Source organism: Bombus impatiens, unplaced genomic scaffold (assembly GCF_000188095.3).
Source record: "Bombus impatiens unplaced genomic scaffold, BIMP_2.2 scf_1707, whole genome shotgun sequence".
In the NCBI taxonomy this organism is placed as follows: Eukaryota; Metazoa; Arthropoda; class Insecta; order Hymenoptera; family Apidae; genus Bombus; species Bombus impatiens.
In genome coordinates this window covers 71394-98603 of record NT_178126.1, presented here as the reverse complement: position 1 = coordinate 98603, position 27210 = coordinate 71394, and the positions used below count along the sequence as shown (strand labels likewise).

The 27210-nt window shown below is 31.4% G+C and overlaps 1 protein-coding gene across 4 annotated transcripts in view; it reads right to left on the bottom strand.

Moving 5' to 3' along the window:
• The window catches only part of LOC100745394 (class A basic helix-loop-helix protein 15-like), a 292682-nt gene that overhangs the window by 226778 nt on the left and 38694 nt on the right, over positions 1-27210 (bottom strand). For 3 of the 4 annotated variants that reach the window (XM_033324213.1, XM_033324210.1, XM_033324211.1), the window contains exon 2: positions 15571-15676. The exons of the other annotated variant lie outside the window; for it this stretch is intronic. The gene's annotated coding sequence lies outside the window, so the exon portion shown is untranslated. The remainder of the gene's footprint in view (positions 1-15570; positions 15677-27210) is intronic. 4 annotated transcript variants of the gene reach the window in all.

Here is a 27210-nt window from a genome sequence, read left to right as displayed (position 1 = left end):
AGGTGGTTGTTGGGTGGAAGTGAATAGGGTTTTAAGCGAACACGTGGGTGGAAGTTGCCGAGTAACAGAGAATAATAGAGTGTAGGTGACTACGTAGGCAGAAATTGTTGGGTGGAAATGTCAAGGTTATTTCATTCAAATGAGCGATGATGTATCCTTATCGTACGATATGACAGAATGGGGTGGAATAAGATCAACTTTATCTTATCTTGAATGATTGCCTGTGTAAGGTAATACGTTTTTTTTTTTTTTTTTTTAGAGCAAGGAACAAATTGCTATAATGTGATCATTGATGGTTACTGTTGTCAATCTACAAACACTGAAATAATAATATTTTCACATATATTCATTTGGTCAAATAAATTATTATATTGTATAATTATATCTCGTAAAACGTAATTTTTTAAGAGAATGTTACTAAAGAATGTGTAATACTATTCAACGTACTGTATATCTTTGTTTTCTAAATTTTCCTCCAGCGATACCAACGTTGAAAAGGAAGATGGCGATGAACTTGCGAAAATTGTATAAAATTCGAAAAGCCAATATCTTTCAGAAATACTATCAGAAATACGGTATCTGGATGACAAAGTTACATAGGCTAATAACCTTATTCCGGTGAAGTGTAAAAGCACATTTATTTCAATCGAAGAAAACGAACACTTCATACATTACGACCTAACATATGCATATTAATTTTCCTGTTTCGTTTTATCAATTTTCTATACTTGTAGAAACACGAATTTATCTTGTTAGGAAACGAACCGATAAAAATGTACATGAGTTATTGATTATAGTATGATCTACTGCATGATCTAACATCTACTGCTTCTTTGTACGCTCACAAAAGTTCATTTGAACTGGTGCACGATATTTCATACAAATCCCTGGAGAGTTTCTACCTTACATAACACACTGGATGCTCTGCTAAACGATAAAGCCATTTACACCGGCTGTTTTACCAAACGATGAAGTCATTCCAACGGATGATCCTTTAATTATTTTCATCAATATATTAATGTTGCACGTTGATCAAGCAGTTCACGACCCCTTACTTAATTTCAATCATCCGGCCCGCTCGGAAACATTAATAAAATCATCAATATTACGCGCCGAATAATGTAACAGACATCAGAATCGAACATAAGAGAAGATAGAATTAAATTAATGACACTACCGATCGCGATTCGTTTCAATCGGTACTTTTTATACTTCTGTTTGTAGAAGCTGTTAACACAAATGTCATTTCATGTCGAACCTGATTAATGAAATTTGCATACGCTCAGTAAATCTCAGCGGTCCTTTACTTCTACGAGTCTATGAAGCAAAATGTTTGAGAAGGTGAAACTGGAAAGTCGTAATTTCAGGCTACTAAATACCTTAGGATTATTCCGTACGAAGACGTGTAATTAACATCATTATGTACGCGTGCTTGTTATCTTACAGTTGCCTCTAATGTAAAAAGAAATGTACGTATATAAACTAGTTATAGCGGTATAGTTTGAGAAAAATAATTAATTCTCATCGCGTATGAGAATGATGAGATACAGCTTCCTCCTACGAAATTTCGTTCTCATATCTTTTATTAGATTTTTTTACGCGTCATTCATTATCAGCGTTTCTGAGGTTCTGACGTCGGTTCAATGAATTATCCTACATGTTAACGTTTGCAATAAGTACAGTAGTACCTCTTGATATTGCCTTCTTATAGCGAACGATTTTTTATCATAAAATTACTGAATCGCAAATTTTCTTGGATGTAGAAAGGTAATACAGATAAATTTATTAATTAACTATTGATGGGTATATAGCACAAAGACATCAAGATTTTACTAATTTTGAAATAGAAATTAATAGTTTATTATACAATCCTCTCAGAACTTAAAATATTTGAATTTTCTATGCGAAAATATATTGCACGGAAACATCTATGTTGCGTACTGATATTCAAATTACTGCTTGATTAGTCACAATTTGAACAACGTGTATCAATTAGACGACAGCAATTAAAAACAAATTCCACGCACATTTTTTGTCAAACATCCTTTGCAACATTCTTCATGAATGCACGCAGTTGACCCTTGGCGGCTGATTGCCTATCGTATCCCAACAAGTTGCATAAAATGTTGATTTATGGTTTCAGTCGTTACGTTGATTTAACCAAAAAAGATCAGTCGGGTTTAGAAAGTTATCGTGGTCTTAACTGATGCAAGTTATTTGAACCAGTTGCTGCTTTCTTATCGTAAAGATATAAACGTAAAATCTCTACGGATTTGTAGATTATGATATTTTTTATCTGTATAGGTACTACTTCAGTTATTTAAAGAGTGGAAGATTAGCCACAATTATGATCTCTATTGTTACTTATATTTGTATAAATTACTTCTCTTCTGAAACTCGATGATTTTAGAAAGGAAATTCTATGTTAAAGATGATAAGAAGAATAGAAAAATGAAAGATTTGTAAACATGAACAATGAAGTACGCATTTTATGGAGTCTAATCGGATAGGCTACTGCTTCATTGAAATTCGTTCAAATTCAATTATTTCTGAAAAAGCTAGAAACTTCAATGAATAGGTTCTTTTTAAAATTAGATTTAATTGCGTTCACAAAACCTTGGTGCGAAAATACAGTTAAATATCTGCAAATCTTTGCAAATCTGCAACTGATTTCTCTACGATTTACCATTTCTTATCAACGTTCCATACACAGCAGTTTATGAAAGTGTTTAAACACTTGTTGCAGACTACGTTTATGTGTATGTTGTGTACGTTATACCAGATGTTCTTGATTACATTGATAAGTTATGATTATCAAACCAATCTGAGACTATATATATATAAAGTATATAATATTTGATTGTGAACATATATTTAGTAAAAAATTATTGTACTGTATAAATAGCCATCTTAGACGCATAACGAGTATTAAAGATTGTTCCATTGAACCTACAGCTTATTTATTTGATGATTAATTGACAGCTCAAATATTTTTTTGATTTTTAATCAAATATATATATAAAATAAATATATATATATAATATATAAATATATATTTATATAATATATAAATTTTATATATATATAAAATATAGATATATTTAAAATATATGTAGATGTACATATGTACTTGCACTAAATAAAATAAAATAAATATCTCGTAGCTCCCACGTGCACTTTTAAGCTTGTCTTTTTGCCAATATAATTTTATATTATATCAATCGAATCATGATAGCCGGGTCTCGTCGCAATACTAATAAAATTTCAAAATATTTCATACAATACACACGGTATATTCATAAAAGTTATATGTAAGCGTTCGAATGATTTTGTGAATCATCGCGAGTAAGTACGTACGTTAATTAATTCAGAGCAAGCTATAATACACGGGGGAAAATCAAAAGGGTTGCGGAAATAATAAAAGAAAGATATATGTACGTCTGTCACGGTTGCGTAATTTAATAATAAGCATCATAGAAACGTAGACCATGGCTCGATGATGTGCGACCTTGTTGCATCTGAACACGAACGATATACGTACGTATGCGCCGCTTTCTCTGTAATTATAGGTTGCTCTATCGTACCAGGAACCGGCAGAGAGCGCACTTTTCCGGTTTCGCTGGCCAGCGTGTCTCGATTAATGACCTTCTCGCCGTTTACGCTCATTTCGGGACTTTGGCGCACGATTATTTATGCGCTAATAAAGACAGATGATCGCGATAGATTCTCCTACAATCGTGACACGGATTAAGGTTGCTGCGACACGTTTGATCGGATGATAAACAGCGAGCACGCGATTAAATAATGAAGAAAAATTGACGGTAGTAGAAATGATACGCTGTAATAGCCTTTGTAGCTTTATATATCAGCTTAAATTGGGCTTCGAATATCTTCATTTTAATGAAATGTGATCATTAAATACCTGGTGTCAAATTCTCTCAATTTGTAATATTTTTCGTTCTTCTCTCTTCTTTAACGCGTTTAACATTATATATCTTGGCATAGAGAACGTATGACATCATAAATATGACGATTAGCGCTAATGGTCAGAGTTAAATAAATAATATTTTAAAATAAATTAAATAACTTTAACCATTAACCAATATAATGAATAATTAATAGTTCTTGAGAAACGTTTCGTCTTATACTGTACTAAATATATTTTAATTCTAAAATAACATACATTTTTCTTAGGATCACCATATATAAATAAAGTTAAATAGTATTTAAAAGAAAGATTTCTTTTAATTTAATCTTCCATCTGTTTAAGGTTAATTGGTAATAGCAATTGACACAAAGTTTAGTGCTGTGGAGATAAGATAGACTGTACTACATAAAATGATATAGGGTCTGACCTTAATAAAGGAAGGAACAAATTGAATTAAAAGATTCTTTCAGGATTGAATTTTTATTTTTCCTCCAAGACGCTTGATGGTCGCAGTACAGAGTCTGTATTTCTGCTCAATTAGCTTATGATATTTAAGCACCTAATATTTTTAACTACTATATGTCTAATGTTTTTGTCTAATATTTTTGAAATATCAATTCGTTTTCCTAATATTCTTAAAAAAAGAAAAAAAAACAAAATACTATAGCTTAAACAATTCAAAAAGATTTGTAAAAGTGCAATGCAAAATTCCCAAATGATTATTCAATAAGGTCGAAAACAATTTCAATTATTCGTCCATCTAAATTTCACTTCAATGCATTTCTCATATTCGATCAACTTTATTAACTTTGCAATATTAAATTTGAATTATTCCATCCATTATTCAACGACATCGCATAATTTTCTTCCTTTCATTCTCGGTAATATGAAACGTTTCTCAAAAACTGTCAATTATATATCAGATGACTAAGTTGTAACATTATCTATCTCTGGAAAAACTGCCGACCATACGACGTTTCTCGAATGCTTTAACGATGTTAAAATAATTGTCTGTATCTTCGAATATGTTCTTTTTCTCTCTTCTATTGGAATATAAGTTTCATTATCGCGAGGATACACAAGCATTAGTGCCGCGGCAATTTAGTATTGTTATTCACTTCCGAGTATCGGATAATCGTGTACAACGCCGATTTAAGACTTGCTAGGATCGTTTATCACAATTGTCTTTACGAACCATTTGATAAGAAGCAATTATTTCTGTTCCTCAACGTACAACCTTGAATTGGTCAAGGTGAGATCAAACAATAACTCGAACTATTTCTTTTTTCGATAAAAGAATATATAGTTGGTTTACGGGTAGAGTGATAAATCTTAAAAGTCGTCAGGTTTGAGATTTCAGCAGAAATAAACGCTAAGAGCGAATTATTTTCCAGGAGTATTATTCGAAAACAATTATAATAGCTAGTAAGAAAATATTAGGTTGTCCGAAAAGTTTCTTTCGTTTCATAAGGTGATAATAGATGAACAACAATTTCTGTTTTACATTATGTTATTCAATTAAATGTGATCTATTTCGTTCTGTTTGACATATTGAAAATGTAGACTAGTAGCTACATTATAGAAGAAACAAAATTCGTTCATTGCTAAATTCGTCGACGATTAATAATTTTTCATTTCAAACTTTCCACTTCAAACTGATTTTCTGGACAACTTACCTTTTTATTTCTGTTACTCTTCTAATGAATTGACAATGTTAGCTTATGTAGCTAGTTTCCTAAAAGTCCTTTTATTTTCATTCGCGCATGTCCTCATATATTACAGAAAATATCAATAAATCTGCTTTCCATCCTTGTCAATGTAGCAAGATATTTTCATACATGAGAAAACACACGCAAATACGTTCTTACGATTCTATGTATCATATAATATTCTTTTGAATTCTGGAATGGGCTATTCTGTTCGTGTTCATTCCTCAATGTATATTTACAAACTAAGCTTCCCTTCGATTACAATAATTTTTTATAACTGTATTTATCAGCGTACTACAACGAGTACTAGAGCTATAAGAGTAATGTACCAAAGACTAAAGAGAATCATTTTATTGTTTAAATATTATATTTTTAAAGACTTTTAAAGTTGTATTCTTTATTATTACATCATCGCTATTAGGTACCTTTTTGTTACTTAAACGGCGCATAGATACGATAAGAACGATCGATACCAACTGAATATATATGCTACGATGCATTAGTCCTTTCAGTTCCACGGATCGGATAGCAACAAGTTATTGCAGTTACGGCGACCTGTCTCTTAGATTTGAATCTAGTATTTCGTTCGTCATCGAATGCTATTTCAAAGCAACGCCGATCGAAGTAGAAGATAAACGATGTTCTGCGAGCTTGTCGAACGTTGTAGAGTGAACTGCGATTCCTCGTAGCTGATTCTGTGTTTAGCAATTAAATTATCGGTTCGTCGAAACGATAGTGATTGATACAAACGTTGCTCCATTTTGAACCTCCTTATCAACTAATGATTTGTCAGTGTGAAATTCGTCGTTGTTATGGAACAATGCAATCTTATCCGTTTCGCTGCTTTTGCACTTTCTATTTATTGTCGCGGGTATTCTTTCTTTTCTAAATAAAAATTTTAACAATTGAATGGAATTTTTCTTTTAACAACACGGATAATGATATAATATCAATTAATATTACAATTACCGAATTTTTTCTATCCTGCTCACAGTTTGTAATTATAAACTTTGTTTCAATTCGATCTATCAATCATTTTATATTAATAAAAAATATCCCGTCGAAAAAGTGTTAAAGAGACGCCAGTATGTAAATTAAGATCATGATAATTATACATAAATACTTTAACTTGACAAAAGTTAGACTTTATTACAATCGATTAAAATACGATTCTATTTTACACGTCAGCCTTCAACTTACGAATAGTACCTTGTCGCAAGAGAGTTCGCATAAAACCGCGTGCAAGATTAATCAATTTCAAGGAGGTTCCGTTGCATTCGAGTGTGACAGAGCTAGAGTTAGTCGACAGGAATGACACTCGATAGCAGAATTAATCATCTAACCTTACGCTTAAAACGATTCAACCTAATCAAACAACATTAAACCAGTTTCGATAAACCAGTCGACTAATCAGACAAGATAGGGATCATTTTATACAGTTTAGAAAACGTTTCAAACTTTTTTTCCATTTATCGTGTTTACTAATTAATTTGTTTCAGTTCCTCTAATACAATATCAATCAAATCTTTTAAATCACTAATATGTACATTACTTTATCCTGCTTCTACCCCGCAAGTATTTCGAAAAATGGTCTTTAAATAGCGTAACGTCATGTCACCACGTTCGTCTGTAGGAAACGATCGATCGAAACCTCGAAAGTTTTCCACGCTAGGTGTAATATAGCGATTGAGTAATATCAGGGCGGAAAACTAAAGAGGAGAATGCGAGAGGAAGATTAGAGCTATATCGACAAAACAAGATCTATATGATCGATTCGTAACTGTATCGCAATTATTTCGCCGCGATTTTGGTGGTTCGAAATTTACACGAAACTGTAGATTAACCTCGTTTCACGAACTCATCCTTACTCTCTCTGCGTATACGTGTCGAGACATTAGAGTAGTAGAATTTTGGTACCGATAACACAGGTCACTGTACCTCGGACTATTAAAGCTTTGTACGCGAGTACCACGACGATACACGTGCATTATTTATCAAAAAGTAATTGCTAATAATCCTGGCAATTGATGCAATTGAAAATAATAAGACAAGAACAAAAGCGATCCGAAAGCCTATTTCGCAGCATCACAGCATCGCGGTATCGTCATACTGGCGCGCCTGCTTTCGATTAATCTTGTTTTCGAGCATACGGGGAGGGGGGTAATCGATTCGACCTACTAAGCAAGATAGATACGTACATAGTTAGAAAGACGGTTCTTCCTCTCCTGTGGACGATGGTTCGCGCTTGGTCCAGTGATTTCGTTCCTGGATCTCGTTACCGATCGGCTCATTAACCGCGCCGATTAATCGTTCAGAGCTCTACGTGAGGTCGCGTAATCTCCTCACGATACAGAAAACGCTATCGTTCATTCTGGATCATCGAGATTACAGCGCCAGACGTCAATTTATCGGGGCGTGAGATCCGTTTCCTCGCCGGTGAAAAATTACGCCGGGGGTCGGTATCACGTTGGGTGATAAAAGATTTGATTCTGATGGAGATTACATAACCTTTGACTTCTTGTGAAAATTCGTGAACGTAAATATGGATTTAGGATCCGTAGCTCTGAATGTAAATTTGAATTGGTTTTTTAATAGGGTTTTGAATAGGTGTGTGTAATGGTAAATGAATTTCTCGACACGTGTTTGTGATAATGAAAGTGCAGTTGAAAGGGTATTTGAGGGTGGTGAACACGCATTTGGATCGATGTTTGCCACAGTGAATGTACTTTTGAATAGATGTTTGTAATATCGAATGTAATTTGGGATTTTAATCATCTTCTTTCTCTTGCGATCGGTTTATTTGAAAAAAAATACGTCGGTACAACTTCATAATGTACAGAATCTTTGTAGTAGAATTTTTGGTAAATCAATCGGATTAATCTAATCGATGCGTTTCAGCTGAAACATCAGACCAAGTCTCCAGACCATTTTAAACTACTAGTCAAGATAACTTGTGTAACTTGTGGTAAAAAAAGATTTTTTAATAAAATAAATTTTGTGTCATAATAGTAAATGGAACAAATGAATGTGTGTAATCTAATTCTTAAGAATTGAATATTAATCGTGCGTTTATGTAATAAAATCGAGAAGTTGACAAAAAGTAGAATTGATAGGTTTGGTTTCTGAGAGGCTGGTACGCTTTAACGTGTCATTCTGACACAATTCAGATAACGGAAACACTATCGATAACGATGAATCATGCATAAAAATTATGGCAGACTTTAAGGAATAGTCAAGACGAAAGTCATCGTGCCGGTTTCACGCCATATGTTACAATAATTAAACACTTTTATACTTCAGAAGACAAATTTATACTTTCTACTCGTACATTACAACGATCATATATATTCATTAAGGTTTTTCAGGATTACATATCTCTTAAGTATGTTAACGTATGAAAGTTCGCAACTAACATTGTATTGTTAATAAAATAAAAATAAAGATCTTTTATATGAAAATACCTCGCGTGCGTACGAATGTCCAACAAGAGTGATATGATTCTTTCTTCGTAGCGGGAAGCCAGTTTAAAAGAGAGGTGAAAGTGGAATTTCACTCGGTTTCTTTTCCTATGATATAGAATGTAGATAACGATTGCAACCACCTTTCTTCGATACGTTCGACTTTTACTCAATCTTTATAAACAATCGATATCTAATCAAACATAAAGTACATGAAACATTGTTGAAACGCTAGATTCATTTATTATTCCTAGTCTTAATATTTCTTTGCGATCAGATTTATACTAGTTTCTCGAGATCGATAAAACATTGGTATCTGTTATATTAAATCTTTGTAACTATGACTAAGAGAGAAATCGTTTCTATAAATTACAAACACCTCAGCAATGTACTTGATTTTATTCGAGCGTGATAATCACAGTGATAGGACAATTACTAAGAACAATAGCGTTAGTAGATAAAATATCACGTCATTGAAAATGTTATAGAAAATGGTTAAGGAATGTAGAAGAGTTGAATCTTCTTTAATTTTTAATTCGATTCTAATAAGTAATGAAACTCGATGGAAAAAAATTCTACAAGTCACACTATTAGAAGATTCTTTAGAAATTAACGACTCCTTCTATAATTTTAAAATTTTATTTTCCATTTATTTTCGTATTTGTCAATTATTGGCTCGTATAGAATTTTTCTAACAAATGAAATTTCATTCAATTCTATTATAATATCTTACTTTAGGAACATTTTCGTAAAAAATATATCCAGCTAAAGAAAATAATCATTTTAGAATTATTAGTATCCATAGCAATGACGTCGAATTAATAACGAAGTTAATAATTTATGATTGAGTATAGATACAATGGAATAAGTGATTTCAATTTTTTTGTCAGTAGTTTAACTATATGTATAATGTATTTTTTACGCGTACTAAAACATTTAATTTATTCGCAACATAAATTTCCTGTTATTCGACTATAGATGTTTATGCATTTATGCAAATTTGAAAGATGCAAGAATATCCAGGATGTACATAGAAATACATAAGATATCCATAATAACCATTATAATTCTAGTGGGCGAGTAAAATCTCTGCTTAGGTTCTATTTCTTAAGATGTATGCATAAAATTTGATTTTGCATAAGCATTTACAATCTGCCTATTACTATGGAAACCGCGATCAATTTAAAAGAGACTTATCTCTTTTATGAAATGTTATTGGCACGAAAATAAAAATAACGACTAGACTATGGATGTTTATGGATTTTTATGTTATAAGTTTATCTCATCTACTAAATATTATAATAAATATTCTACGATTATTGGCCCCTTAATTTAATAATAGGGAGTGATCAGGATAATAGATGATCCTGATAATAGGAAGTCGCTACAATATAACAGACATGTTTAAAGAAAAACGATATAACATAAAGAAATATTTTCATAATTTTATCAAACAGCTAATTTTATTTAAAAACTAGAGCTGAGAATGAGAAACGATGGAAAAATTGATCGGTAGACAACGGGAAGAAAAGCTCGCGGTTTTGTAATCGCACTAACACGCGGTCAAGCAAAGAAATGAACGGAATCGATGGCAATGGAAGCAGAATACAGAGAACCACAGGCAACTTTCACCGGTTTTCAATCGGCCTGTCGGTCAAGCCGCAGAGATCTATCGATCGATAGATCGGCCACGGGACAATCTCCTTTCGACGAATGCTCGTTCACTGTTCCTGTGTGTCATGCGATCCGAAGATCGAGGGAGGTAAGAGAGAAAGTGAATCGATGGACATTAACGTTATTTACATACGATGTTACATAACATATAAAAGGAAATATTTTTTTTCTCTTCTTCGAGACTACTGCGTCGAACGATGACTTTATATAATCAAAAACATTTTTTACACTTTTTTCACATTTATTTAATACTCAGTGTAAAGGAATGCAACGCGGTGACTTTATGACACAGCGAAGCATTTTATACATTTTAGTATGCGTCTCACATGCGGCACTTGGTAAAAATTCGTTTCTTTAGAGATCATTGTTCGTTTCCTTGCTAGAAAAGTAGCCTAAGGTCATATCCCAAAGAATCTTCTGGCGACCTTTGACCTGCCGAGATTGCCCTGTTGCCAAACCAGCGACTAACCTCTTTATCTCCGCCCAAGGGGTATGTTTCGCTACAAATCTACTGGAGTAGGATACTGTAAAATTGGTTGCCTCTTAGAAACAAGTAGTTAGTTGTCAATCGCCATCCTTAGTTGCTAGTTGTTCTCCTTAGTCGTTACTCGTCACAAAGTCGACACTTGTAGTCGTCACCTGTCCTGGCCAATAGTTGGTTGTTGTCTCGAATTAAATCTCGTTTTCGCTAATTTATTTATTATTCTTCGCCCTTGGCAATCGCGCCGGAAATTATTTCCCATATTTGTGGCTGGTCTTTCGAGTTAAATAGCTAGTTTTTTACTTGACAGACTATAAAACACTCTTAAAAAAAATAATGTGTTATACTAGAACTAGTTATTTTTCGAATTTCAGCAACTGTGGTTATTTATATTATACATTAATCTTATTGCGATAAATCTTCTCAGAATTTTTCCTTTCTTTTTTACTTGTCTTATTTTAGAGAAAGAGCTATAATATTTATAGATCTCATTGGTCATTGATACAGAATTATATCGTCGGATACTCTATGAGAAAGTAATTACCCTTTGTTACGTCTACATTGACAATATTAATGAAATGGAATTATTTTATATAAGATAGAAATGTTTTTCCACGATTAATCATACGCATATGTATGTATATTTATCGGTATGAATGTATGATAAGTTGAGAGAAAAATTGGTTAAAGTCGTTTAAACTTTAGCTTTTCTAGTTAGTTTTCTTTAAATATTCTTACAATTAGTTATGTTTATATTTCACAGATGATACAGTCTCCATGCTCGGCATTAAAGAATACAGCATGTTGTTCCAGCATAGATAGTTTATGTTTCTTACAATGAGTTCCTTAAATAAAAGTGTAAATCCTAAACTTGATGAAATAATTGTTGTATAATTATCATATAGAGCGACGTATAATTATTCTTACAATTATTAGAAACGAAACTGAGACTACATAATAAAACAAATTTGAAATATGCAACAAAATTGTGTTGTTCTACTTTTTCTATTCAAGAAATATTCCCTTATCAGTTGTCTCGTTAGTAGTCATCGGTTGCATGATACATTCCCTATATATATACATTTATTCGTTACTAACATTATATAATCTAATTTTAATTTAAAAATATAAGTTATACAAATGAACTATGTTATATATAAAAGAACTATGTTATTTAGAACAAATTTTATTTTGCGACCAATATTCCAAAGTACTTTTTGAATTGTTAACACTCATTCCGAAACACTCTGTGTACTTCAATACATTAAAGTACTGAAGATGTGCTAAAATGCATCGCTTCGTTGCAATAATAAATAAGTCTCGCGAAGAACAAAAAACGGGTACATGTCGTTTTCGAGATTGATAAATTCGACAACGATAAATCTGACGGAGAATGATGACTGTGAAATGAACGTGATTTCAACTTATTCGAAACGTTGTATTTTAAGCATATTTAAGAAAGTTTCGATTGATTGACTGAATCGAGTGTCTGCAACATTTCAAGGATGCTTGAAAAAAGACCATGTGATTATTATGTATGAAACGAAATGCTAGAGTTTAAACATGTAACTTTAATAGATTTTATAAGAGGATAAGGCAAATGCATCGATTAAATTAGCAGTTTCCAATGTTATTAATCAGCCAATATAATACACGTGGCAAGATTATGTAACATTATGGCTTCTATTAGAAATATTCAGTTGATACGTGTGAAATGTCGTTTCTTCAGAGTTTCGATTTTACGGATCAATATCATCCTTCAATACGTGCTCATCAAATATTAACAGAATTTATAATAAAAATATTAGCGGTTCTTGAATATTCATCGTGAATAGCCAGAATATTGATATAGTTTTGTATGTGTGTTTAAAAGAAAGCAAAAATTGGCGAAACAAAAATTCTGCAACAGAAAAATTCAATGTTAAGAAAATTCCTCTGTAAACATTCTGCTGCTTTTCCAATACTATGTAAATCCATTTCATTTGTTTCACACTAATCATTTAGATTCATACAAATCAGTATAGTTATCAATCCTCTTGAACTCTCTTTGTACAATTAAGCAACTGAGCAAGTCATAGGTCATTCATGTAGAATTTCGTTTTAGAATTTTATATCAAATAGGACAATTTGTGAAATTTATTAATTAAATTTATAAACTTAGAAAAATTGTTGCTACTATACAATAGAATTTATGAATTTCTGATTCGTACCTTGTAAGTTGAAAGATATCAATAATAGTATTAGTACATTCACATTAGTGAAATTTACCCGTAATAAATGTAGAAAGAAGAGAATGAGAAAAAAAAGGAAAATTGTAAATCGCAATATATCGCAACTACTCGACAAAAGCATCGCACAAAAGCATCAACACAATAAAATCTTCATTACTTTATTCTTTTTATCTCACCAAGAACCCCATTCATATAGAATGAACAGAAACGACATCTAACAGAAAATTAAATTCATTCGAGACCATCGTTCTCCGTCACGATTATCATGGTCGAATTTGTTAAGACCTGAACTCGAATACCGTTCGAATTTATCAAGCTCTGCTTTCTCTAACCGCTAGCTTATCGTTCCATTAAGTTGTCGCGAGTCGCGTTTGATCGTGCTACAGGGACGACACGATTAATCGGCGTGAGAATTTCGTACAATTGATTACGTTAACGCTTTATCAAATAGCTGCTTTTATTACTAACAACGACCTATTATCGACAACATTTTTCGAAAAATGGCAAGAAAGATTGACAACGAAGGAAATTTAATACTGATTTTTAGATGTTCTTACTTTGAATTTTATGATTATGATTTATTTCGATTTATTTCGATATAAATAGAAATTCGAAGAAGGCTATTTATACAGCTTCACACTTTTATAAATATAATTAAGAACTACGATTTTTCATAGAAATTCACAAATTTAGATATTATAAGTATATTCAGTAAGTTCATTCATTGAACTAGATACTAACTAAAATATCATTCAAATAAATACAGTTTATATAAACAACAGTTCGGCAAGTAAATAATATAATTATAAAAATAAATTATTTGTCATTTGATAAAAATTGTACGCTAATCGTATGTCCAAATAGTGAAATTGAGACAAAGTTCAATCCTCGACTTTCGTTTCTGAAAGGTTTGTATAATGTACACAAGTTTTATTATTTCTGTTAATTATGACCATTGGTGTGGATTATCGTCGGAGTGTTAAAAGGTTGTCAACGAAAACGGAAGCATTTTGGCGCAACGGTGAAATCAACGGTTTCACGGAAATCGTGTTCCGATCAGGATGCAGAGTCGATTTCTCGACTCGATGCATACTCGAAGTGAGTCAGCACGGGCGTGTTGCACGTGGAAAAAAAGTTTCTATCACCTACATACCTATTTGCTGAGGCGCATGTGACGAGAATGCATAAGTTAAGTGTCGTCTGGACCTCGTTAAAATAGTAACGACTATGATCATACTTGTCTTTACGACGCGTATAGAGGGATGAATGATAAGGGTTGTGAGTTGGTTTTGTACGAAGCTGCCTTGGATCTATGTCTTGGTGGTAGTAATAGTATGATGGTAAACGATATGCACACACTACAGCGCACCCATAGCATTTGAACATTTCCCAATTATTATTGAAAATATATAAAATATGCTTCAAACGAAAATTCTTGATCTAATTTTAGTCTTTGATTTTATTTCTGGCAAGTATGTATATACAATTTGGAGATACTAATGAAAACATTGGTTGATCGAAAAGTTTATAGAGATCTTGTGAAGTGTCAACCATGAGTGATGCTGATATATTCCGTTGAAACTTATCAGAGTATTTTGTCACAGCTGCATGACAAGATACAACAAATCGACATATGACAAAAGTATCAATCTTTTAATCGAATTACATCAAGTGCTTGTGGATGGTAGTGTAAATATCAGACAAATAAATTAAGAAAATTCTAATAGCAAAGACTTCAAATATGATATGAATATGATAAAATGTATGTGTATTTTACAAAAATGAGATTTATATAATATTGTCTTATTTGCAAACTTATCTATATGTATTGCTATTAATTTACCTTCCTCACGTATTTATATCTTTTCAATCAGTTTTCAATTCATGCAACGTATATAGCAAAGTCAATATATTGAGATGAAGTCGCGGTATTCAAAATGTTCTTGCGTTGTTCCCAGATTTTTGGCAATACATTTAATAAGATCAATAAGATAGAACTGAGATCTTTATACCATTAATAATAATAAACCACGCATACTGTTTAATCGATTAGTAGAAAATGATAGAAGTTTTGTAGCATCTTACTTACCCATCTATCAATGCAGGTCCCGATCTTCCATAACTTAAATCCGTTTGTCAAACTATGTCTGATAATAAAGTTGTGCGATAGTCCAAGTGGTAGAAGTTTATTGATTCTGTTTAACAGAAAATTCTTTTTATTCTTTCAGGAACATTATATATTACATTAGAAATTATTCTCAGTTTCTACGTATAACTAACTTTTAATTCTAAATATCTGCGGTATAATGTCCTAATGTTTTATGATACAACAAATAATACGCGTATTTTATAATAAACTAATGATTATTCAGTTTATTATAAAAAAATATCAAACTCTAAAAATGCATTGCATTGAGTAATTTAAAGTGACGAACACTACGGAGGATGTACAGGAGTGACGAATCTACTTAAAATTGAAAAATGACTTGTTAAACGCGAAGTTTATCACCTGATGCGAGATGTGAGAAAAGTTTGCTTTCTGAGAAAATGTAACCCGGCATATTGACGTCTAGTTTTCTTGAAAAATGATAATTCAGGTGTTCCCGGAGAATTTCAAGGAAAAAATGTTAATATTGCGGACACGTACTAAACGTGCTCGAAGCGAGCTTAAACGCACACGCGGACGTGTTTTGTTTTAGAATTCAACGATTCGACGAGTCATTCACCCTGCAATTAGATAATTTGATCGTCTAGTATGCATATTAAGAACGAATGCTCGAATGAAATGCGCAAAATAGTATTCACTGAAAATTTTTTTTAACTGTTAATAATATCTAAATATTCCAACATCGCTTAAATAATTTAAATGTTAATCGACAATTTGTATTTGATAATAGTTTATTTGTGAAAATATAACAGATATTCCACTATAAAATTGTATAGATAAATAAGTGTTAATTTTCTTGAAACAATCCTTCGTTTTCATTAGCAGTATTGCTAATTTTGTTACAAAGAATCTCGTTTGTAAGTGTCAAGATCACAGATTTACTAGTCCGCGTGACTTGCATAACTTTTTTCAAGACTATTTATTATGACTTAGCGTCAGTGGTCCGTTTACGAGAAATTATTGCAAGAATGAGTAATGAGTATGCGATTCTCCATTAATCTTAAATAGACAGATGAATACACAGAATTAAAAAACAATAATACAATCTCAAGATATAGAAACTACTATATACCGAAAAAATATGTACATTTTTCTTATATGTATGTTCGATGCGTACATTAGCTTTTCTTTTACATAAATCAATCTAGATTTGGTTTTATGTGTATATAATACTTTAATCGCATACTATAATAAATACCTGTTATATTATAAAATTTATGGTGGAGTTCCCTAAGCTTTTCTCTGAATTTCTAAACTTCAGTATGGATATCAAATGATAGAGTTAATAATAAATAATAAACCTCGTGTTTACAATTAATTCAAACACTTTCTGAAATTCCTCTAGCGTGTAAAGTTCATAATGTATCATGCATTTTTTTCTTTTTTGCCAATATAATTCTATTAGATAAAATAATGATATTTTCACTCTAGAAAATATTTCACTTTTATATAGAAGTGTGCGAGATCTCAAAAATAAAATATCAGATCGGCTAGCCAATTTTTATCTCATCATAACTATCTCATAACTAGAGATTGTTGGGATTCCCAGGAGTTTCAAGATTCTCGACTAAATCGGGATTCCCAAGACTTGCGGGATTCATGAGAATTTTAAAATTATACTAGCTAGAATATGGAGCAAAAGTAATAACGAAATATGCAACAGATATAATATTTTCTTATAAAATATTATAGTATACTATATAATTTTATAATTCTCGACAATTCCGACAATCTCGAATTACGGGATACTTGGGACGGATCGGGTCGTTTTAGGGTTCCAGCCTATCCCTAATTTCTGCATATTACGTATATTCTATTCGTTTTGACGTCTTAAAATTTTTCACAAATGCATAGAAATCCGCGCTTTGCTAAATACCAATATTATCATCCATGGAAAATTAGTAATCGTCGTAAGATTTGATAAAAATATCTTGGAGACCTCGTACAGAAATAAAAATATAGAGCAGACTCGCGTCGCGTGTCCATTCTGCATCTCGTCTGTAGCAAAACAAATCGATGGTGCTCGTGATAAATCGCGATTACCTTCCGGTTGGTAATGATTAATTAATTTCACGTCTGACGCAATTAGTCGAACCGCGCGATCGAACCGCTAATAGGACGTCACGTTATTGAGGTCGGCAAAAGTCTACGAGGTGTATTCCGTCGCGTGATTCCGCGTAGGCAAACATGTACGTGTATGTTAATTCCACTTAATCCTAATGGTATGTGTATCCAGGGCGTGACTGTAAATTGACTAACCATCAGCGATAGTCTTCGATCAGAAGTAATTTATATGTACGTTACGCGTATAACGTGTCAATTGTTGAATGGAGACGGTACAATAGTATCGATGGTAAAGAATAGAGATAGTACGGCTAACATAAATACGCACGTGAGTAAGTGCTGGATAGATTAAAAGAGAAAACACTCACTTTCGCGATATTCCGCAATTTGCAGATAATCTGGTGTAGAAACAGTATGTATGATAAAAGTTAGTAAATAATAGAAAGCAGATAAAACATCTAATTTGTTTGGCACAAATGGAAAAATATCGATGAAGAATGACGCTATAAATATCGTTGTTAGGGTGAACTGAATTTGATGATGCAAGTTAGATATTTTAAAGCTAAAAGTTTACTTGAATGTAAAATAATCAAGTGGAAAATAAGTAGTAGAAGAATAGTAGGAGGAATATTTTAAATCTATATTCACGTACGATATAATAATAGTAAATATAGTGATTCATGAAAGTATTTGAACGTTTATCATAGAAAATTGCTATGGACATGTTAAATATATTATGCGTGTAGATCTTTTTGAAATTTTATTGGTATTATAAACGCAACACGGTTATTATAATTATGTTGCTAAAATTTGGAACAAAGTTAAGAACGTGCGGAGTAGTATTTCTAATAATCCAATATTTAGTGAGCGTTTAGAAAGAATAGCAGAATATGATAAAGTCGAGAAAACACATTTATATGCATAGTATAAAACCTTGTTACTTATCCCACTTAGTTCGATCATTGAAGAAAATTACTTGATGATTCGTTTAAGCAGCTAAACATAATTGCTGTCTACTATCTTGACCTTCAATTGATTTCAAATCATGTTGGCACGATAATGAATCTCATTACTTCACAAGGATAGTATTTAAGTACTTAGGAACTGCAAAACAAATAATATAAGCAAATAAACAATATTACTGTTTCGTATTATTGTGATATACATATTTAAGGATGGATTTTTGTAAAGTTTTGTTATGTTAAAAGGTACAAATGTTAAATACACACGAACAACAGATTGAATGAGAAAGATAATATTCAAAAGAGAGATAAGATGTATTCCTGTATATTTTCACAGACGAAAACGAAAATCCAAATTAACATTCTTTATTTTATTGTATGTAAAGAATCACTTATACCAGTTGTATTTTCAACGTTGAGTATTTTATCAATTGCTTCTGTTGTATAATTGAAAACATTTTGTAAATTACATTCTTATCATTGAATATCTCTAATAATCGTATTTTTTTAACGCTTAAAACTTTCCTCTCCTTCTTTTTCTTGTATTTTGTTCGACGTTTTAAATTTGCTTTTAAAATTTGTGTTTTAACAAGATGTATAAATATCATAAGATTATTTATTAACAATATATAACAATACTCATTTCTGTTAATATTATTAAAATCAATTTCATACCTATTTCCATTTACCAAATTAAATTAATTTACTCGATACAATTCACAATTTATAGATTAATAAATTGAAGAAAAACGAGCAAGAAAAATAACGCGTTTAAATTTAATACCGAATGATTCTGCATGTTCTTTCAAAATTGTCTCTGTATAGCATAAAACCAATAAGATAAATATCAAAGCGTAAAATTATCATGCAGATTTCAATTTCAATATAATTCCGTGTGATACACGGATAAAAGGAATGTGATAAAAGGAAATCTTCTTATTATCACCGAAACAAAAATGTCGAAATTATATTCATATTAAGATAAGCAAGGCTTAGCTTAAATTTTTCAATAATTATTTTTCCGAAATCGTCATTGATATTCGTTAATATTTGCCACTCGTTTTCTTTCCTCGAGTTTCACGAGCATACTTCCTTTTAATTCAAACGAAATAAACTCGATGTTCATTTCGAGATGCCTTTTAAAATTCGATCTTATCGACTACGATCAATTTTGCAATTATTTTGAATTCGAAACGAATATTTCATACGCGCATCGTTCGTAAATGAACAAAACTAAATCTTCGTGCGGAATCGCTTGTGTCGAAAAAATTGTCTGTAATAACAGGCTTGAATAAAGTTATCGGTTGGAAGGCAATCATTATTGGTAATTTGAGGATGCAACTGTTCCTCACGTGTCTTCCATCATCGAAATTATCTTAGCAGCTATAACCTCCTTAACGTTCCCCAAATTTACCTTATAGCGTTACAAATTTTTCGTTTTGTTCAGTTGGATGCTGACGTTCTCTTAATCATCCTTATTATCGATTTTTTTAATTAATTGTGAAGCTGTCACTACAAGCTATAGTGGTACTTCCCTATGAGAAATAATAGATTTTTAGATTTTTAATATAAATGTAGTTTGAAGAATTTATTGATTAGGTACATATGTATATTTATTTAGCAAGAAGTATAGACATAGTTAAATAATTCAGATCAAGCCTTCGAAGTTTCATAAAAAATTCAATTAGCTCAGATTATATTCTCTAATGTAGATATGGAATTAATTCGTAGAAAATTTTAATTAGTCTTTGAATCATAGTAAAATACGTAATATGTTTTTTTTCATATAATAAAATATTTATGTATTTCAGTATGCTGTATATTTTCTTCTACGAAGATAACAAATTTTTATCTAAAAACTGTGTTATGCAATTATACTAGGGTTTGTTGGGTACCTGTGACCATTATCGTAAAAATTATACATCAATTAAGAAATATTCGTATGTTTTTTAATGGAAATATACATGTTGTGTTGAAAATGAGATTAAGCATTGAGAAAAATTTAATTTTAAAATACTTTGTGGCAACAAAAATGTCCCAAATTAGCAATGGAAACTATGAATATATTAATTTTAAGTCACATTTTAAACTTCGAATGGTACAACTAGAAATATTAGTAGTAGTGATAATAAATACTATCAAGCATTTCGTTGATCAACTTCGGTATTAGTGAGCTTTTATTTATTTAAAGACTTCATAAATTTAATAGTAACGTACACATTATTTTTATCGCCACACTTGGTTGCTAATCGAGCTGTAATAATTGGGATAGGCAATACAAATTGCGAACCGTTGCATACAGTTTATTTATCATTATTGGACATACTGAATTGTAAATATCATAAATAATGTTCCTCGATGTAATAATTAGTTCTTTATTTAAATATCTTCATTAAGATAATTAGATTTACGTTGATTGGATGAGATTGTACGAAAGATAGGAAACCTTCGGCAGTGATTAAAAATGATATTCGTAATAATTAAATGGTTGTGAATAATATACACAGATGGTATTTTAGTTATTTTCCCTATTTTTTAGCAATGGACAGAATATCTATATTATTTCTATAATAATATATTGAAGACAATAAATAGAAGATATTAACAAATTATCAATATAACACGTAGTAACATAGACCAATAAGTAGCGTTTCAATAAGATCAAAAGTTAAACAAATAGTCAATACAATTTCATAATCTAAATCTAAATCATTAAAAATATTAAAGGAAAATCTAAATCATTAAAAATATTTCAACAGCGTATAGTGGCAAGATAACATTATTTTTAATCTTCCACAAATAATATGGAAAAGCAAAGATCGTTAATTCACCAGTTTCATTCTAACTACGTTTACTTACTGCATTCTACATGCATTTACAAATAAATTTCGTTCGATAATTCATAAATAATCTAACGATACGAAATTGCTTTTCACAATACTCTTAAGGTATAAGATCGAACAGAAGCCATTAATTTCCCCTCTAAAAATCCATTCGTCTTTTCAACATCTTCATATAATCATTCTTCCATCGATTATTTCGTGCTTAACATACAAAATTGAAAACAGCGTTTTCAATCTCTGAATTGGTTAGGTAACGTCGAAACGATTGATCCAATCATCGCGCGTGAAACGTGCCTCCTGAAATGTTAGAAAAATTGATTCACAGTTGATTGACAAGATAGCAGAGCCGACAGGAAGTTCAGGGATCGTTTCCCTTCTATTTAGCCGCGGGTAAGCGATTCGTAGCCGTCAAGAAGCGACTTACAGTTTAACGTGACGCTGCGCGAGACCGAGCGAAATGTCAGGCCGGGGAATTTGCATTTCCTAAATGCCACTGCGTGAAATCGGCCGGCTACGGTTCGCGGAATTCTTCAGTCGATCGAAAGTTGCCTTTTTTCCCCACTCTTTTCTTAATTTCCCTTTTAAATCGTATTAAAACGCGTTTTCGAAAGAGCATAAAATTTAACATCACGATGACACGAGATCGTCATCGCTAAATGTTGGTATCGATGTTTTTACGAATATAATTAAAAAGATGTAATTTAGATAGAAAATTGTATTACTTACATTAAATATTATAAAGAGTACAGGACTTTGAATAATCAATTTAAGATAAACTTTCATATCAACTATTAATCTTTCATATTTACAATTTTTTATAATTAAATAAGAAATTTCAATATATATAAAATACACATCTGTCTCATAAATAAGAACCAACTCTTTCTTCTACGATCTCCTCTACCATTAATTGAAATTTATACACTTCATCGATTATATATATATAATAGCCTGATGATCAATGATTATGAAATTCACTACTATCGTGCGTATTATTCTTATTGATGCGATACCCACTCAAATTTATGTCGCATAAGCTATAACTCATTGCTTATTGCCCAATTAATTGACACTGCCTCCATCGTTCTGTTATTTAATCAACTTCGCGTATGTTATTCCAGAAATGAGCAAACAAACGAGCGTCAGAACGTAATCAAACAGAGAATTCCATGCGGGTATCGCGACCTAAAATCGATTCGGTCAAGGGTTCGAATCGAATGCAACCAAGCTCCCCGCAGGCGGGTACTCTTTCATACTGTTCTGTTTCGCAGATAATGATAGTCATTAAGTATATGTGGTGCATTCATATTGTCTAATTTACGGCACCCACCTCAAGCCAGCCATTAGCGATTATTAATATAGAAATAATGTGACAGTTATTCGAAAGAAATCTCCTTTTAGAGTTACAAGAGCAAAAATAAGTATACACTCACGTGTTTTCTTATTGATTTTTATGCGTCCTCCTTGTAATTGTACTTCTTTGACACGAGAAAGTAACCATATGATGCAGAAATAATTGACGAATATTAGTAAATAATAATTTTGTCATAATCTTTGTAAATTGCATACAGGTTTATATCAAAGAAAAATAGCATTGTATTGTGTATAATAAATTTTTATTATATGATTAACTAACAACTGCAGCGGATTTTTACAGAAAAATATTCAGAATCCAAGGGCTTCGTTTAAAAAACGAAAGGATTAACAAAAATTCGTTCTAATAGACCGTTAAGATATTTAAAAAAAACATGATGTCTTTGAAGGCTTTTAACTTTCTTTGTATGTATTGTTAATGTCTTCGATGATAAAACGTAGTGATAAAGAATTTCGTGGTTCGTACATGTTGATTATGTAATATTTGAATTTTGATACAATTTTTGCATAGAAAAATTATTTATCGAAAGATAAACCGAAAGCGATACAAAAGTAGGAAATACAGGATTAAACACAAGCTTTCGAAGATAAGGAAAAGGGATTGTAAAGACTTAATGCAAACGGTCTGATTGTATAATAAGCTTGCTCAGTTTTGTGGACATGTTAACTTCTGATAAAACCTGCATATCTATCGTTTCGTCAATTCGTAATGTGCTTTCTTGTTTTAACTACATGCCAGATAAGTACGTAGATTGCATCGTTAATTATACAGGTGTTGGAACGATAACAAGGTCAACAATCCTTTAAGACTGATACTCTGTTTGTGCATAACGAAACCGATTCGTAAAGCTAATTACAAGAAAAGTTCGCTTGTAGATGCAAGTTAATTCAATAGAATAAAACACGATAAATCGTGAGAATAATTAAATTCGCGATTAACGTGTTTATTGTACACATTTAACCTTAGAACATAAAAAGTTTATCGTATTTCCTATCGTATGATGTATCATCTATTATCTTGTACAACTATGTTTCGATACTTTTATACTTCTTAAAAATATTATTTTCGTTCTTAAATTTCTTTTCGAAACATTCAGATAATATTTCACTATATTGCTTTGAAACGTTTCATCGTATCGTATCTTTTAAAGCATTCCAATGTTACCAAATCGAATGAACGAATTTTTTTTACGATAATGATAAATGTGTAAAATAATGTGGGTCACGTAATAATTTTCAATTGGATCGCTTTATTCTGTATAGTATTGCTTTTGCTACCTGCGGTTAAACACTGTTGTCATAAAACACAATTAAGCACTATTACTACTATTAATCATTTTGTACTAATAATCTTTTTATAACGTTTCTAAGCATTAAATAACTATTTTCAGTATTTACCGTTTAATCTTACTTCCGAAATTCAGGAAGCAAAATACGAGACAAAACTATTTGTAGCAAGACCTGATGAAATCAATGTTGCATCTTACGTATCTACATTTCATAAAAATAATATTGTACACATCATTGTCGACTCATATATCAAAGAATATTAAAGTTTTCACAAAAGCATTTAACTATCTTCTTAAAAGGAGAATAAAATAGTACTTAAGCAAGTAGTACTTAAAATAAATAAAAATCTGTGATACTTGCGACATACAAAACACATCAATCACATCCTAAATACCTGTCTCTAAGTACAGTATGAAAAGAGCATAACACGAATTACCAAATTCGTCAAACTCGCCAAAGAAAGAAGTCTTTTGCCAAAAGGCTCTAGCCTTGCCAAAGAATATTGGATTTTACTACTTACTGTAGATAAGTGTTTGTCCCACTATACGACCATTATACTGTCACTTGGACCACTAATAATTTTGGAAGGTGCATATGACCTTAAACTCGTAATAAAAAAAAAAGCAAAATTTAGACAGTGTTGCTAAAATAACCATCGAGGTTGAAGTAACATTAAAACCAAAGGAAAGAAAAGATAGAAAGAATAATTTATAAGAACGATAAAGCTGCGTGAAATAACATTATCGTAATATTTCAAAAAAGAATACAAAACAATATTTGCGATAACTGCAGAAGAACTTGCAAAAGCACTTTCATAAAAAAAATAATTTTAATTACTATCTGCAGATTATCCTCAAAAATACTTAAATAATGACACATGATATTTTTACCACGTAATGTTTTTACCACATTATGTAGTTTTTAAGTCATTTAAACCAACAAACATAGTATGTATATAAAATAAACTTCTTTCCGCTTTAATCTTCCTTTTACCAAATATCCGACACTTGTAAAAATTAATTACGTACAGTTTCTTTTAATCCATTTTCTCAAAAGAAATGATTATATTTATTCAACAGTTAAAGAATCTTCCCAATCCTTTGTTATAACTTCATTTATTACAGAAAGAGAAGAGAAAATAAGAATTAATAAACTGATAAAATTTTGAATGATATAATTTCATCAAGATACATTATTCAATGTATCAAACTGGAGAAATTTCCAGTATAATAAATATTGAAATTTGAATAAATACATTTAGATTTAAACTTTTTAAATAACGTAAAGGAAAAAATATATAATAATAATAATAAATAAAATTGTGTCAATGATATACGATAATACATTATTTCACGGTGGATAAATTATTAATTTTATAAATATGGAAAATTCAATAAATTTAAATTTAAATTTATTAAATATTATGATGCAGAGAAAGAAATATATATATACGCATAAACTTGAAGTTTTCCGCAAAAGCTGCATTCACAGCAAAATCTTCGAACAAACGAAAACTATAAACGATTTGCTTTTACATGCTTTTGGTTAAAAACGTAAGGCGGTTCTTTCAAAGGTCAACGAATCTTGGCGACGTATAACAAGAGACGTGCATGGAAGCAAACATCTTCGTGTGTCGTGTACCTCCTGAAAGGAAATTCGCGAACGTGCATAAACGTGGATATTCAGTGGACATCGTACGGTCTTTTAACTCTCCCCTTAGATCGGCCACCCGAGAGTGGAGGATGGAAAGAAAAAAAAAGGAAAAAGATGAACGATAATCCGAGCTCTCCTCGCAGGGAATATTAAGCGGGGGCAGTGAATGGAAATCGAGAACTTAGGCGAACGTCCATGTCCATAATGCTTTCTAAAACTGTTATTTATCGCATTTGCTACACACGCATCGGGGATTTCGTTAGGATTTATTGTACAATGTTCACCGTGGCTTCACTGGTCATCGACAAGGACGTGAATCGCGTGAAACACTGACTGCAAGGGATTTTGTCAAACGAATTCCAAGAAACGTTGCAAATTTATCGTTAATCAATAATTTCGTGCAAATACGTAAGAGTATCTTTGCGAAATTCTGTTTGACTTGCTTGACCCAACTTCAAAGGAAAATGACTATCTACTAATTTAACATTAATGCGATGAAATTTAGCACAATTTACAAACCATTAAACCTGTTGAAATTTCCAGTTTTCTTTCTTTTGTAATCGTGTAGGGGCTTTTTAAAAAAATGATAGTACTTTTAGTGACAATACAGCTACCAAATCAATCGATATGACTGGTATCGGACTTTTAATTTTCGAAATTCTTAAAAATATACGAGTATCTTAGAAGACGTTTACATTTGCTGAGGCAGAAACATGAAATATTTAATTAATTATATAATTAACCCTATAAAAGAACATTTTCGTTACAAAAGGAATTACACAAAAATGCAGAGCAACAAACTGTCTAAACAGATTTATTATTATATTATATACATTCATATAGTTATTTTACTAAATTTACAATCAATATATATTATACTTAATTTGCAATCTTTTACGAAAGGGGAATATGCATCTTATAAATTAAAGGACAAACTTGTGATTTTTCTTTTCTAAGATAATAAGGTAAGGCGGAATAAATCTCCATCGAGATTTCATATGCTTAAGAAGAAAAAGAAATAAATTATGCAAGCTGCGCAATATCGCATAGTATTGCAATTTTGCTTATTTATTTTTAATGTGCTCTGAAATCCATGTGAAATTATGGATGTTCTTGTTTAAACGAACAAAATATCTATAGTGAATCTATTGCGACTGTAACAATCCGGCGTTGAGGTAAATTCGGTCGATTATCGCCTGGATTGAGTATTTTCAGCGTCGCTATCGGGAAATAGCACTTATGCAACTGTGCATTCTTACTACATTCTGAATAACATTATTTACATGTTTCCGGGAACACCTGCCGGAGCTACTCGTTAGCTGTGATTTCATGATTCACCAATACTAATGTATAGAAGCTACAGGTTGTTACAAAAG